Genomic DNA, 6,439 nt, shown 5'->3' with positions numbered 1-6,439 from the left:
CTTACCTTTACAGAGAGCTTGGAGGCTACCATGGTCAGCACTGCAGGATCTTATAGGCAGGTGCATTAACTCTTGCAAATGGCAGCCACAATAATTTTCTGTCACCTAGATTCTCTAGACAATATATCTAAAAGGATTTCGGTGCTATGATGCGGGATCACTTCATTTCAAAGACAATTCACTTGGGTCGGAAGCCATCTAAACTAGCGTATAACGAAAAGCCCTGGAAGGGGGTAAGCTGTGAGTCACATCCAAGCACAGTTGACATTAGTGATGGAGAAGGTACTTTCCTTCACAGCCCTTGAGCCTTCTCAAGAAGAACAGGTACAAATGTGCAGCTGCTCTGGCTTGAAGACTTTACACAGAGTCTTTGCATTCGAACCTGGTGATGGGCTACTCTTTCCTGTGAAAGGGCAGCTGGAGGATGAATATGCAGTTACAGTGGTACCTTGTGTCTCTTTGCATACAGTAACCCCTGCCTGAGAGGTTTCAAACTCCATCTCCTACTTTCTGTTAGAGTGCCTTAATCGCCAGTCTATAAACTAACTGCTGGGAAGTGAAAGGGCATGCAAGGCTCTCCTGCAGTAGCTGTTCCACTCTGGTTCATAGCTCTAAAGGAAAGGAGATGAAGCAAAATTCAGCCTTGCCAATAGGCTATGAGTTGCTTGGGAAAGAACTCTCAGTTCCCTGGCTAGCTGATAGGTTTCTCCTTACACATTTTATGTAATGTAAAATATAATCAGTAAACAGACTAACAAACAAAGTAAAATGTCATACTCTGCATATGTATATATCTCTCTGAGATCAGTGAATCTTGAGTTCTTTGCTATAGACTGGCATAGTTTTGCCAAGAGTGTTTTCCTTGTCCTTGAAAAGCTATACACAGCTGGATGATTAAGATACTCTGCTGGGAAGTTGCAGATAAGGGTCAAATGCTGTAGGGCAAACAATGAAATTCAACTTGAGTTTTCCACATCTGGGGTGGAAGCTCTAAAGCACTAAGGTCCTGAACTGAAACAATAAGCAGCAGAACTAACAAAATGTGTTTTGCTATATAATGCTACGGCTACACCTCGTCACTACAGTGATTTCAACTCTTCCCACTTTCAACTTTCTGTTCTGTTGCCTTTCAAAGCATTTCTGAACTTTTTTGATACATGCAAATGACCTCCTTTACTTTGAGATATGAACTGAAAAAAATTTAGTGGGATAAATGGATCAGGACTATCCAAATCAGATCAGAACAAGTACTATTCCTTTTTCTGGTTTAGAAGATGAGTCACCTTTTTCACTGGATGATCAAGTTGAGTTGTAAAACCCTGGCTCATGTTAGAGAAATCTGACTTGAGGCCAACCTTTTTCCTCATCAAAACTGGGGCTCAGATAGCACACACAAAAATAACTTTTAAAAGTATTTAGCAGCTGGTGAATAAATAAATCACAACAATCAGGTCTATGAATATAATATATTAGAAAGCTTGGAAAAGATAGCCTCTTCTTAATTACAGACTGTGAAACATCACCTCTTTGTGGTTGTAAATAAGGGTGACATTTGACTTTGAGTCTGAAGAAATATGGCATCTGCAGAAAGCATGTTAGATATCTATTTTTCTTATTTATTTTTCTTGACTTTTGCTATGACTGGTAAATCAGATCTGGTTTATTCTTGGGCTTGGTTCCCATTCTCTTAATTTTTTACCAAGTTTTTACTGTCTCTGCCAGCCTCTACAATATTCCTTAGAGACAATTAGGAGTGGCTTGCAATAAACATATAATCTTAGAATTGATATAAATGTGTGTGTACACACATAATCTGTCTCACTTTATAATTCTGAATCTCACTTTCATATTTCCTGAGTAAGACCAGGCCATTTGTAGGCACTGCAGTAGCAAAGGAATGAGAATTGTGCAAGCCAAAGGAAGCTTCAGATACTGTGATTTATTCATGCAGTAAGGCTGTCATTAACCACTGTCAGAAGATTTCATTTCAAGAGTTGTTATTATTGTGTGTCAGGAAAACTTTGGTGATGGGGAAACTATTATGGTTTTGTACTCAGTTGCTAAAAGGAATTTGGTCTGCTAGTGGCCAAAGAACTAAAAATTAGTATCTCAGGAAATGAATTGGGTATGATCACTAATCTGTCAGGCAACATCTCCCATTGATTCTGGGGCATCTGTAAATAGACTTTTGCCATTCTAAGTAGTGCTGAACAATAACCATTTGAATTATTCACTGTGTTGATTACCAGACTAATATATGATACTGCCAGGCTGGTGAACTGACAGGATCTCATGCCACAACTCTACAATTCAAAAAAGTATTCCAGAAAGTGGAGGAAGACTCAAGATGAAACCAGAATCCCAGGTGCAGAAAACCAGGAATAATGGTAAAACATGTGACCATCAAAGACATGTTTCCATAACTCAATAAAAGCAACTGAAAGAAAGAATCTTATCTTATTTTTTAGAAAACAAAACAAAACAACCTTTACATTGTAATTAAGAAGCTAAGCAGTCTGTTTTTGCAGATAGAGCAATCAAGAATACAGGCACACATCTTCATTCAAAGAAACAGATGACTGAAGACTTAAATATAAGGTCATAGGAGTGGGAAGACCAGTGGAAGCTAGTGAAGGACCAGAAGGAAGGACCACATGCCTTCCTAGGCATTCTCAACATTGATAAAATGTCTGGTATTATTTTCCAAACACTCATTAAAAGGGAGAATTTCCCAGTGTACTAACAGAGACCACATCTTTCAGCAGGCAGTGCCTTATCTTAGATTTAAGCTACATTGCTGTATATTGATTTGTTGACTCTAATCAGGATGTTCTTCTAAGCAATTAAATCTTGTCTGAATATGTAGGAGTTGTTACTTGCCTCTACTAATCCTTAGATTTCAATCATTATTGACATACAAGATTCAACCACTACTAGACAGAATGTGCTGTGACTGTCCATTTTAATGGATACTCTGTCCATTGTAAGACATATCCACTCCCATGCAAACTCATATCTTCTAGTGTAGTCTCCTGCCTTGAATCATGCCCTGAAGGAACCTGTCCTCCTCCGTTGACTGCAGAGGGAACCTGCACTGACTAGTCTCTGATTCTAGCACTCAGTTTGATGTTAGTCATGCCGCTTCTTTTCATCCCTAATCAGACTACCCAGAGCAAGTTCACATGGGCAGTGATGAGGGGAAATCTTTTGTTTCTTTGGCTTCTGCAGCACAGAGCGAATATTATCATTTACATCTCCAAGGCACCAGCAGAACATCAGTACCTTCCCTGGCCAGAGGAACGGGAGGGAGAAACTCTGACTCAGACATGCATCTGAGTCACAGTCCTCGCAGCAAACATCAGGGTGGTGCTGCTTTCACCATGCTCCTCTCTCAGAGCTGCGCTTGTACTCACAGCCTCACTTGCTCCCTGTCTGCATGAGACTGTTCTCATGAGGGACTGCAGTACCTGCCCTTGTGTACCCGACGTTAAAATTTGGACCACATTCTTTAAGCCATGGAATAAATGTATAATAATTTCTTTGAAAGAAAAAAAAATGTACCCAATAAATCCTTCTAAAATATCCAAGTCAGACCTTAAGCTGAGTCTGGCTAGACTTCAGGCACTAAACAAATATTTCTGCATGCCAAATAATCCTTTTTCAAGTTGGAAAGAGAATGCCATGGAGGAATTTAATTTAAAATTGACAGAAAATCCAAGAACAACACAGAGCTGGAGGTTTCCCAAACTGTTCTTCCCCTTTCTTACGTCAGAAGCAGAGGATGACATAGTGACATTCTTAGACACCAAATAAAGACCAAGCAGGTGGTCAGTATAAAGGGAGTGGTCATCCTCACACCTTCTGCAATGGCATGTACTACAGCTAACATAGTTTTCATAGTAACTAAAGATAAGAACTCTTGCAATTACCTATAGGACGTTATTTTATTTTCAGGTTGAATAAAATAAAAAACTATTTAAAAGCTATAGGCCAGGCACGTAGGACACTTATACTGCCTTATAAAGTGCACTGCTTCTGCAGTATTGTTACGAGCAAAGCTGGGAAGGGCTCAGATGAGAATTAAATTTAATGCAAGAACATGTCCCCATCTGCCATCGATCTCAAGGCATTCAGACCTCTACACAGATGCCTTTACTTCTAGCTTTTCTAGAGACAAAGCAGCCCTAAGACCCAGAAGTGAATCTGGGCCTTGTATGAAGATTCAGAGGGCTGATAGAAATAATAATTATTTGAGGGCCTGCTGCAATTCAAAAGAATGAGTGTGGTTCTGGTGGAGTTTGAGGTGCTCCTGTAGGAAATGGATTTATTTCTGCCTCAGAAGACTTCTGTGTGTGTTCTGAGATCTGAACAGAAAAAATGCTTTCATACGAGCATCTTTGGCAGCAACTTTATCTGTTTTCATTGAAATTTCCTTTTGGAATTTACATGAATTTTTCTAGTTAGGCAGCCATTACCATATACCCACAGTAAAGTTTTTATTCTCTTACATTTTTAAATAGTCTTGAACCAACATAAACAAGAGCACATAAATTTAAGATGGAAATTATACTAAGATACCAGAGGTTATATATGATATGTGAAAAAATGCTGAGTGTTGAACTGAAATTGTTTGCTTCATCAAACTATTTTTTTGGTTTCCTGTGTTGTTGCTGATGTTATTTAAAAGAAAAGAAGAGAAGAAAGCTCAGGTTTATAAGAATCAGGCTGCTGCATCATCAGCTTCAGAGTCATTATGCTTGGCTTTTCATTTATAGAGTGCAATCACATTTATAGTTAGGTCATCCCTGAAATGTGTATTTATTCAGCTGCGCCCCCTTTTTTTTTGAGCAATATCAGTTCTCATACTAGTAAGAATGTGTATTCTGACAAAGAAGTAGAAACAGAATGAATCCATGTTTGGGCCATTTGGACCCAATAGGAAGCATATTGAAAATGGGGCTGCCAACATGCTGGATTTCCAGAGACATCTGAAGAGAAATTTTTAAAGCACCTGAGCGATGATGTGAAATGTTCATCCTACTGAAAGCGAATGCAACATCCTATCAGCCACTTTGGAATTCTTGCTGGTGCACAGGAGATGCACAGAAATACCCGTGTTGGCTCCAAGCGTGCTGCCTCGTGTAGATGTCACCACACACTACTGGGAGGGGAGGCTGGCTCAGTCCTGCGAGCAGTGTACCAGCAACAGTGCAGCACAGTGCCATACCTGTGGCACTCATCTCAGCACAGGTTTTATTGCAGCAGGGTGCTGCCCTGCTGGCGCAGTTAGCTTGCTCCAGCTCTGGATGCCCATTAGTCAGAGGTGGTTTAGGGGTTTCTGTGGGGCATTCAGCAGGAGATGGAGATGAGACCCTGCTGCTGCACAGGATTGTCACTGACATGTATCACCAGAAACATCAATTTAGGCCATATAAGGATTAGGCTTGGGACAACCACTTGAAAAGTAGGACCCTTGTCAAGCAGCTGGTGAGCCAAGATTCAAGACAAGCCATATGGGGGGCGGGGGGGTGGCCAGGCCTAGGAAGTCTGTATCAGATCACATTTGTATCCCTCCTAGTTCAATGTCCTATTTCTGACTGCAGGCAGTGCCAGTTATTTCTAAAGAAATTCAGCTGGAGACTATTGCAATATATCCCCAGGGAAAGTCTAGTTTTATATTTATGGCTTGTGTCTTGAACAGAAGATTTATATCTATTTGAAAAAAAGCTTGATAAACATTTAGGTTTTTGGACAAGACACTCTCCAGTCCCTGGGGAGAAGCATTTTGAAAAGTCCTGGAAGGGGTGATGGGGGCCTCAGACAGACTGTTTAAGACTCAAGCCTCGGGGGTATGGGAGGAGCTTATGCAAGAGCAAAGTCACTTTAGGCTTTGCAGTTTTAGGCTAGAAACAGGGTAATTTCCAGGAAGATGTGAAATTCACATCTTCTGCCATGTTAAAGGAAAGTTTCTTTTTCAAACGGCATTTACTCCACTCTGAAACTGAGGACTGATAACCACCTCAGTCCCCACCAGTGTGAGGTGCTCTGCACTTCCCAGTGAACACCCAGCAACTTCCAGAAAGTTTGGTTCATAAGTCCGTTCCTCTCTGCCCTGCCAAACCCCATCTGCCCCTGTAAAGCATCAGACCCATCTAATCTGCAGCTGGATGAATGGTGATACACCTCAGATGAATCCTGTAAACCTGCTTCCCCCTTCAGAAGCACTCAGCTAGCTAAAGATTTACTAGACTGTCAGGGGAAAACAAGGCATTCAGGAGACCCTCCTGATCCCATCCTCAATCTCATTAATTTTCTGCTTTCCCAAGTGCCCTGGTGGCTGCGTGTTAATGAAGAGCTGTAATTGGTAAATGAAATTGATTACACAACTGTTTGAATGAGGCAAATTGTCCATCTCTAGAGAAAAGGTATAATTTTCTAC

This window comes from Ciconia boyciana, chromosome 1 (assembly GCF_034638445.1).
Source record: "Ciconia boyciana chromosome 1, ASM3463844v1, whole genome shotgun sequence".
NCBI lineage: Eukaryota > Metazoa > Chordata > Aves > Ciconiiformes > Ciconiidae > Ciconia > Ciconia boyciana.
The sequence above is the reverse complement of the archived record's forward strand: the minus strand, read 5'-3'. Positions refer to the sequence as shown.